Source organism: Salvelinus sp. IW2-2015, linkage group LG13, assembly GCF_002910315.2.
Source record: "Salvelinus sp. IW2-2015 linkage group LG13, ASM291031v2, whole genome shotgun sequence".
NCBI lineage: Eukaryota > Metazoa > Chordata > Actinopteri > Salmoniformes > Salmonidae > Salvelinus > Salvelinus sp. IW2-2015.
This window is the reverse complement of record NC_036853.1, coordinates 39,846,255-39,856,805: the sequence shown is the minus strand read 5'-3', so window position 1 is coordinate 39,856,805 and position 10,551 is coordinate 39,846,255. Positions and strand designations below refer to the sequence as shown.

The 10,551-nt window shown below is 45.9% G+C and overlaps 1 pseudogene; it reads right to left on the bottom strand.

The window, feature by feature from the left end:
* Window positions 1-3,764: 3,764 nt before the first annotated feature.
* LOC111971250 (serine/threonine-protein kinase TAO2-like) overlaps window positions 3,765-10,551 on the bottom strand; it is a 41,565-nt pseudogene continuing 34,778 nt past the window's right edge.

Here is a 10,551-nt window from a genome sequence, read left to right as displayed (position 1 = left end):
YTTATGGCGGTATACAGCTCATTGAGTGCGGTCTTAGTGCCAGCATCGGTCTGTGGTGGTATGTAGACAGCTACGAAAAATACAGATGAAAACTCTCTAGGTAGATACTGTGGTCTACAGCTTTTCGTGAGACTACCTCAGGCGAGCAAAACCTCGAGACTTGCTTAGATATCGTGCACCAGCTGTTGTTGACAAATATACATAGCCGCCACCCCTTGTATTACCAGAGGCTGCTGTTCTATCCTTCCGATAGTGTGTAACCCGCCAGCTGTATGTTATTCATGTCATCGTTCAGCCACGACTCTGTGAAACATAAGATATTACAGTTTTTAAATGTCCCGTTGGTAGGATATACTTGCTTTTAGTTCATCCAATTTATTTTCCAGCGATTGTAYGTTGGCTAATAGCACGGATGGCAAAGGCAGATTAGCCACTCGTCGCCTGATCCTCACAAGGCACCCCGATCTCCTTCTGCGAAATCGCCGTCTCGTTCACCTGCGAATGACGGGGATGAGGGCCTGTTCAGGTGTTTGGAATAAATCCCTCTCGACTCGTTAAAGAAAAATTCTTAGTCCAATTCAAGGTGAGTAATCGCTGTTCTGATGTCCAGAAGCTCTTTTCGGTCAAGAGACGGTAGCAGCAACATTATGTACAAAATAAGTTACAAACAATGCGAAAAAACTAACAAAATAGCACGGTTGTTAAAAGCCAATAAAATGGCAGCCATCCTCTCCGGCGCCATTATAGTTCTGTGTCTCTGTTGCTGAGCTCTACAGAGTGTTTGAGCTCCTCAACCTTCAGCTGTCGCTCCTGGATCATCTTCTGCACCTGTGCTTCCAGCTGAGCCCTCCTTTCTCCATACWTTTCCTAGAGGGACGGTGTGTTGAGCCTTGTAGTGTGTCTCAGTGCAGAACTGACTCACATATGCCTACAGAACATCTCCAGGAGTCTGTCATGCTTCTTACACATCCTGTCATCCAGGCTCTCCATGGGGTCGATCAGCATGTGTCTCTTCAGGGCTGAGGCTGCAGAGGTGAGTCTCACAGAAAGAGGTTAGACACACCAGGAAAGAAAGAAGTGCCTTGCGCTTTGTCCCAGTGCAGACATCACAGGCCACTTCTCCAGACTTAATAGGGTGCTGGCCTGGGCTGCTGGTAGCTTTCCCTTAAACTGATTTCCTGAAATAAAAGTATCAACACAGACCTGGTCTCCTATCAAAAGTAATTTTACACAGTGGACACTGGCATATGTAATTGCTATCCCAGTACTTTCTGATGCAGGTCTTGCAGAAGTTGTGGTGACTGGCTCAGTGAACACGTCCATAGATAGAGCACTGGAACTGCTCTTCAGACAGCAGACTGCTGCAGGAAGCCATGTCTAGACAGAGACCAAAGATGAAATTATAAAGCTATATTACACAATTATAATGCATTTACTGGAATTATTGTTATAACTTGTGATAATACTTTATGAATAAACACATCCAGCCTAGTTGAAGTGATCAATACATTAAACTGGATACCAGTGGAGGCTGCTGAGAGGAGGACGGCTCATAATGGCTTAAATGGAGTGTAATGGCGGGAATAGAGTGAATGGAATGATATCAAACACATGAACCCCAGTACCCCCCCCATTCTTTTGTTTGTTGATACCATTCCATTCCGGCCATTATTATGAGCATTCCTCCCCTCAAGTCTCCACTGCTGGATACCAACATTTCGGTGAAGTTCGTTTAGTTTAGTAAAACATTTTGCCTGCTTGACATTTCAAACTGAATAGGGACCAAACTTGAAATGGAATTTTATATTCAACACTCCTTGGCTACGTTAAAGTTTTCGATGTCAGATCTACTGAACAAAATAATAAACACAACATGCAACCATTTCAAAGATTTTACTGAGTTAATTCATATAAGGATATCAGTCAATTTAAATAAATCCATTAGGCCCTAATGTATGGATTTCACATGACTGGGCAGGGGTGCAGCCATGGGTGGGCCTTGGAGGGCATTTGCCCACCCACTTGGCAGCCAGGCCCAGCCAATAAGGAGGAGGTGGAGGTCCTGGGCTGGTGTGGTTACACGTGGTCTGCGGTTGCGAGGCTGGTTGGATGTACTACCAAATTCTCTAAAATGACATTGGAGACAGCTTACAGTGCATTTGGAAAGTATTCAGACCTTGACTTTTTYCACATTTTGTTGTTACAGCTTTATTTTCCCCCTCATTAATCTACACACAATAACAAAGCAAAAACAGATTTTTAGAAATGTTTGCAAGTGTATTAAAAATAAAAAACAGAAAAATCACATTTACGTAAGTATTCAGACCCTTTACTCAGTACTTTGTTGAAACACAWTTAGCAGCGATTACAGCCTAGATTCTTCTTGGGTATGAAGCTACAAGCTTGGCACACCTGCATTTGGGGAGTTGACACCAGTCTCAACGTCAACAGTGAAGAGGTGACTCCGGGATGATGGCCTTCTAAGCAGAGTTGCAAAGAAAAAGCCATATCTTAGACTGGCCTATAAAAAAAAAGATTAAGATGGGMAAAAGAACACAGACACTGGACAGGAACTCTGCCTAGAAAGCCAGCATCCTGGAGTCGCCTCTTTGCTGTTGACGTTGAGACTGGTGTTTTGCGGGTACTATTTAATGAAGCTGCCAGTTGAGGCCTTGTGAGGCGTCTGTTTCTCAAACTAGACACTAATGTACTTGTCCTCTTGCACAGTTGTGCACCGGGACCTCCCAATCTTTCTATTCTGGTTAGAGACAGTTTGCGCTGTTCTGTGAAGGGAGTAGTACACAGCGTTGTACGAGATCTTCAGTTTCTAGCCAATTTCTCACATTGAATAGCCTTCATTTCTCAAAACAAGAATAGTCTGACAAGTTTCAGAAGAAAGTCTTTGTTTCTGGCCATTTTGAGCCTGTAATCAAACCCCAAAATGCTAATGCTCCAGATACTCAACTAGTCTAAAGAAGGCCAGTTTTATTGCTTCTTTAATCAGAACAGTTTTCAGCTGTGCTAACATAATTGCAAAAGGGTTTTCTAATGATCAATTAGCCTTTTAAAATAATAAACATGGATTAGCTAACACAATGTGCCATTGGAACACAGGAGTGATGGTTGCTGATAATGGGCCTCTGTACGCCTATGTAGATATTCCATAAAGAAAAATCTGCCGTTCCCAGCTACAGTAGTCATTTTCAACATTGTCAATGTTTACACTGCATTTCTGATCAATTTTATGTAATTTTAAACGGACAAAAAATGTGAATTTCTAAGAGACCCCAAACTTTTGAACGGTAGTATAATATTTTTTTTTAACCTGTTTTCACTTTGTCATTATGGGCTTTTATGTGTAGATTGATGAGGATTTTTATTTTATCCATTGTAGAATAAAGCTGTAATTTAACAAAATGTGGAAAAAGTMAGGAGGCSTGAATACTTTATGGTAGAGAAATGAACATTGAATTGTCTGGCAACAGCTCTGGTGGACATTCCTTCAGTCAGCATGCCAATTGCACGCTCCCTCAAAACTTGAGACATCTGTGGCATTGTGGTGTATGWCAAAACTGCACATTTTAAAGTGGCCTTTTATTGTCCACAGCACAAGGTGCACCTGTGTAATGATCATGCTGTTTAACCACCTTGATATGCCACATCTGTCAGGTGGATGGATTATCTTGGCAAAGGAGAAATGCTCACTAATAGAGATGTGAACTAATGTGTGCATAAAATGAGAAGCTTTTTTTGTGCGTCTGGAACATTTCTGGGATTGTTTATTTCAGCTCATGAAACCAACACTTTACATGTTGCGTTTGTATTTTTGTTCAGTGTAATTAGCCTAGCACGCAAAGGCACACAAATGAGTACAAACATCAATCCCTGCAAACAAACTCCACTATCAACTCTCAAATATCTTATAGGAGTGCTGATCTAGGATCAGTTACACCGCTTAGATCATAACAAATAAGATTACATGGACAGGGAGGACTTGATTCTAGATCAGCACCTCTACGGGCCCTGGAGTGGTTTTCCCCAAGTRAATTTCCTTTTAAAAAGGATGCACAAAATGTCATCTTTACCTTACATCTTTCATGGTTAGTTACACCAACTAATGTAGTTTGTGGGCATTCCTTTGAACTGACACACAATCCAACCAAGTAGGTACAAATGAAGACAGCATCAGGAAGTCACTTTTCCTTTTTTTATTTTTCAAAATGACTTGTGTTTCTGTACAACAAATTCTGTAGCAGACCGCCGCTCCACTTTGTATTGAACCTGAACGTAACTTGGCCTCMMTGTACAACAGTTCTATATCCCACCACACACATCCACTCCTCTTTCTATCAGATTCTCGCTCATCCCCGCCCCACCAACTGAGTTGTATCTCAATAGTCTTATGAGTCCCTCCCTCATCTCTCCGTTTGCAACGATGTGAAAGGACAGGTTAAAGTGAATTTCCACCAAAGTCCTTTCACCTGTGCTGTGTTTCCTATATGCCCGGTAAAGGGGATGAAACAAGGAAAATGAACTACTTTTGACTATTGAGACCCACCCCTAAGCGTATATCAGCATATGGACAGCGACATCACATTCTGTCCCATCAGCTCGGTCTTCATGCCCTAGTCTAAAAATCACAGCCTCTGAAAACGAATCCAGCATGTTCCGTCGTGAACAACGTGTAAACTGAAGTAAACGACCCCAGACGTGTCGAGGTAACTTAGAGGTTAGAGTATCGAAATGCACCACTGGAGAACCAATGTTTCCCACCCCACCATTTTGTTGTAATGTTGGTGCTGTTCAGAGTTGGCAGTGTGAGTTTAGGAGCCAATGGTAGATGATTCTTCTACACATGGGCTCGGTTAGAATACTTTAAAAATGGCTCATTCCTTTCTTTTACTTGACTACTGATGAGTGGTAAGGTGAAAGCATAAGTGGCGACACTTAGCTTCAATCCAATTCTATCCAGAAATAACTCCCGCCTTCCTTTCTGGAAGTTAAGAAACGACAATGTAATATTCAAGTTATTTATAATGTATGCACTTCCTTGTTTTTGGCTGTTTATATATTTTTTAAAGACCAAATAAATTAAACCAACAAATTCAGAGTATTTTTGGTGGGGTGTAGTAGTGTATAGGATAAGTAATGTAGTGTACAATCAACAAGCTTGGCTGGTCCGTATCAACATGAACCACAAGAAGAGAGGTACAATATGGCACAAAACGTGCTGGATTACAGAGGCTGACTTTAGGAGACACTGTATGGTAGATCTAGAATTCAATATATTGACACATACAGCTAAAAACATGAACGGCCCCGTCCACATTTAATACTGGTTCTATAACACTACAACCTTTTGTGGTAATGCACTGCCCAGTAGACTCCGACCCTGAGACCAGAGGGAATGCTTGGGGAAAGGTAGTGTTTTTTCTTCTCTTTAAAAAATAATAAAAACAATGAATTTCCCCCCCATAGCGCTCCATAACAGTAACATTGCTCTTACTCCCCACCTAGTGGTCAAAATTGGCAATTAAAACATTTTAAAAAATGTTTTCTTTAAACAAAATTAGTGTGTACAACAAACAACTGCTCTAGTAGTAATAATAACAATAATAATAGCAAACATATCTATTTTCCCTCAAAACTATTTTCCAATTTCTATTCACATGGCAAAAGTATCATTATTATTACTCTACCAGCGTTTCAGAGTTAGTGCTTTTATGTACACTAAGTACAATGTAGGACAAAGATGTTGAACAGTGAACAATCTCCAATTTTACTGTCAAACTTCTGACAGGTATTATATACTTATATGCATTTCTATAAACATGTATGAATACAAATGCTTTCTGTACATCACTTTCATGCATTGAACTGTAATAACTGCTTTATGCACATGTACATTACACACACCTACCAGGCTGTGTGTCCAGGAATGGGTCAAGCGTGAAAAAACTAAGCGAGCATTCAGCGCTGTACACACACACCCACTTTCAGAATGTTCACAGGGAAATTATTGCTCGGCAGTGGCAGAGTTGTCTTGGGTCAGCCGAGCCACCGGATGGCAGTGTTACATTTGTCATCAATTTGAAAATCCTATTACCAAAAAAAAMCAACTTTCTGTAGTTGCCTCCCGAGGTTCAGCTCCTTGCTTCACCACAAATGGACAGTATATGACCCATCATTAACTAGTATGCTTCACGTGTTAGTTTCTGCGTTATTTACATAGTTTACATTGTATTTTATAGCACCCTCTTTCAAATAGAGCAGTATCGCCACATCCATTCATTTCTCTCAGTTTGATGTCAGCAGAGAAATTGCTGTTAAAACTCCCCTTTCCTCCCACTTGTATCCCTTCCATCTGTCTGTGCAGACATAATACTCTATGGTGTCTGTCTACTCTAAGCAGCTAGTCTGCTCAACTGACCTCTACTGGTGGCCAGGCCAGTCGGACCATATTGTTAATAGCCCCACCCCCTCCCTCATCTAAACCCCTCCCCTGAATTTGTGAGAGATGACCTCTTCCAATAAAAATAATCCCCTTGAACAATAGGAACCGTGGACTTGCTTTGGCTCCACCCTTTGTGGTGGTAAACCTGTTAGCACCACCCCCTCCATGAACAAACACTCTTGCAGAAGAGAGAGCAGGGACATTCAACCCCCCCGCCCGCCCACACACACACACTACTCACTGCATGGCATATCTCAAACTACACCCTATTCCCAATACGAGGGTTAGGGTGTCGTTTCAGACGCAGCCTCAGAGAAGGGGCAGGCTTGGTTTGTTCTCTTACTACCAGTCCCCTTTAAGACTGAGGGGTGGAGCCTATCGTTACCCTTCCCCTTTAAGAGTAGGAGAGGTGGGATCCATTGGAGATGTGCGAGGTGACCGAGGTGCTCCGGCTCAGACCCCCCTCGCCCCCCCCTGCCCCGCCGGGCCCCCCTGAGGCCGTCCTCCTCAGGGGCTGGGGGCTGTTCCTCAGGGCCATCAGGCTGGGGCCCCTGGCCACCAAACCCCCGTATCCCCCTCCCTGGGAAGACGAGGAGGAGGAGGAGGAGGGCGGGGAGGAAGAGTAGAGGGAGATGGGTGGTGGGGGAGGCGGAGGTGGCAGGAGAGCGAGGGACTGGGCTGAGGCGTGTTGGGAGAGGTGGTGGTGATGAACTCCTCCTCCATGGTGGTGGTGGTGGTGGTGGTGTCCTCCTCCCCCCCCACCTCCCCACTCTCTCTCCCTGTCCCTCTCACGGTCCTCGCGCTCGCGGCTCTCTCGGTACAGGTGTGGCGTGCTCTGGTGGTGGTTGTGCTGGGGGAGGTAGTGTTGTTGCTGCTGCTGGTGATGGTGATGATGGTGGGAGGATGAGGAGGAAGATGAGGAGTTGGAGGAGTGGCCTCTACCACTCATGTTCATCTCACTATCCCTCCCCAGGCCGTGAGACGAAGTGATCGACTCGGCACGGCTGAACCCTCCACCGCTGCAGCTGTTCTGGCTACGCCACGAAGGGGGCACCACCGAGTTCTGCACACCATGGCTCCAGTGGCTCCCGGAGCGAGGGACAGGGCGGGAGGGCCAGCCCCCGGGGCCAGAGGAGGGGCTGGGGTAGCCCTGGTTGAAGGCCTCGGCGGGGATGCCAGTCAGCGCCATGTTGCTGAAGCCAAGACGCATGCTCTCCGAGTCAAAAGCCTCGATCTCCCGAGCCTGGCGCTCCAGTAGAGTACGGATACGCTCTGAACGCTCGTTCTGCAGAGACAGCATCTCTTCCTCAATCTAAGAGAGGGAGCAAGAGAGCAATAAGACGTCAAACTGGTTGTGTCCCAATAATTTTTTAAGTGGCCTATCCTTTTTGGTGTCATGTATATTGTACATATTCTCTTGCGCACACGCAACCCCCCCCCCAACACACACAATCCGTTCAGACACCCCTCCACCCATCTCTCACCCGCTGTTCCAGCAGGGCCCTGCGGATGGACACCCTTTGCTCCAGGTCATTGGCCTCTCTCTCATGCTGGGAGTCTGTGTGGATCTTGATCTTGCTCTGGTAAGCGTTCAGCAGCTCCAACTCCTGCTGCAGCTGCATTCGCAGCACCTGGTATTCTGCTTCCTGGGTCTCGTCCAATCGCAACTAAAGGAGGAAGAGGGGAAGGGCTGGACGTCAGTAGAGCACACCCTGGTCTAAATGGACAGTTTGGGGAAGTCTACCACTCAAAATGTGGTATTTGTAGTCCTAATTTGTAATTTTAGTAGTTCTAGAGCTTAGCATGGACGTTCTAGGTGTTTGATGAACTGAAATATGTTGGTATACATTTTTGGTGTAGCTGGTTTAATATGTAGTGGCAGGTTGATTGATCTGCAGTGTGTGCGTGTCTTTGTGTGGTTGTCTCTTCAACTGTGTGGTAGTTGTTCTGTAGTATATGTCTTTGTAGTTGTCAGGTGTAGAAGAGCGTGCACGTAGGCCTTGCCTTACTCACAGCCTGTGGTGACAGGCATGTCGTTGATGGAGTGGTCAATACTGCTCTGCCAGGATGGCCAGTTTCCTGGTCTGCTCCTCCTTCAGCCTCTTGAGCACCGCCTTGTGGTCGGCCTTGGGAGTGCTCTCCAAACAGGTGGTTTCCTCAGAGCCTTGTACTGACGTGTCTGGATCTTACAAGTGTTCTGGAACTGACGCTTGATCTGGAGCTCCTTGGACTGGGAAGAAGTGAGAGGAGTGAGGGAAGAGGGAGAGCGGGGGAAGGGAGAGTGAGGTAAGGGAAGGAGGGAGTGAGGAAGGGAAAGGAGGGGCGGACGTTGAGGAAGAAAGGAGGCGGACGTGACGGGAAGAAAGGAGGGCGGACGTTGAGGAAGAAAGGAGGGGCGGACGTGAGGGAAGAAAGGAGGGCGGACGTGAGGGAAGAAAGGAGGAGGCGGACGTGAGGAAGAAAGGAGGGGCGGACGTGAGAAAAAGGAGGCGGACGTAGGCAGAGAAACGGAGGGGCTGACTGAGGAAGAAAGGAGGGGCGGACGTGAGGGAAGAAAGGAGAGAGGGGGGAGTGAGGGAGGAGGAGCCTTACCTTGAGGCTCTTGGGCTGCTGGCGGACCTCCACGGTGTGTTTCTGCCGGAGCTCCTGCTCCCTCCTCTTGTTGTACTCCATCTGGTTGGTGAGCTCCGTCTGGTGCTGCGTGCGGATCAGGTCAGCCCGCGTACGCTGCACCGCCCCCAGCTGACGGAACTCCAGCTCCTGGGTGGACTCGTGGTGCCTCAGCAGCATGGCACACTCCAGGTCCCTCTGGGTCTGCTTCTTGTTCAGGTCCTGGGGGGAGGAGAAAAATAAAAACAGGTATAGGAAGAAAGATGGAGAGAGGGAGAGGGAATGAGAGAAGGTARGAAACGTGTCAAATAAGTGATCACAATACAATTAAGTAGCTTGTCTGTGTAACACASACGTCAAAAAAGTTGACACCTACTCATTCAAGTTATTTTCTTCATTTTTACTATTTTCTACATTGTAGAATAATGGTGAAGACATAATTATGCACACATGGAATCATGTAGTGACCAAAAAAATGTTTTAGCACACTTGGCACTCTCAACCAGCTTCACCTGGAATGGCTTCCCAACAATCTTGAAGGAGTTCACACATAAGTTGAGCACTTGTTGGCTGCTTTTCCTTTACTCTGAGGTCCAACTCATCCCAAACCATCTCAATTGGGTTGAGGTTGGGTGATTGTGGAGGCCAGGTCATCTGATGCAGCACTCCATCACTCTCCTTCTTGGTCAGATGGGACTTACACAGCCTGGAGGTGTGTTGGTTCATTGTCCTGTTGAGAAACAAATGATAGTGGGACTAAGCCAAAACCAGATGGGATGGCATATTGCTGCATAATGCTGTGGTAGCCATGCTGGTTAAGTGCGTCTTGAATTCTAAATAAATCACTGACTGTCACCAGCAAAGCACACCCACACCATAATCTCCTTATCCATGCTTCACGGTGGGAACCACAATTGCGGAGATCTGTTCACCTACTTTGCGTCTCACAAAGACATGGCGTTTGGAACCAAAAATCCATTAACACAACATGACAAGATGTTCAAATGTTCATAGATGATCAACAGGTCAAATAATAATAAATGACAGTGGTTGTAGAGGGTGCAACAGGTCAGCCTCAGGAGTAATTTCAGTTGGCTTTTCATAGCCGATTCAGAGTATCTCTACCCTCCTGCTGTCTCTAGAGAGTGAAAACGCAGGTCTGGGACAGGTAGCACGTCTGGTGAACAGGTCAGGTTCCATAGCGCAAGCTGAACAGTTAAACTGGAGCAGCAGCACGACAGGTGGCTGGGTACCGCAAGGAGTCATCAGCCAGGTAGTCCTGAGGCATCGTCCTAGGGCTCAGTCCTCCGAGAGGAATTAAAGATGCCTCTGTGGTAAAATAGCACTAATAGTACCAGTGGTTGCCATAGAATTCTGCGGCACCGCGCAAGCGTGCTGCAGTACGCTGCACTTTTAAAGGAGACCACTGTACACAATCTATGTCTCAAGGCAATTGTCTAATACGTATGTATCCAGCAACATGCACA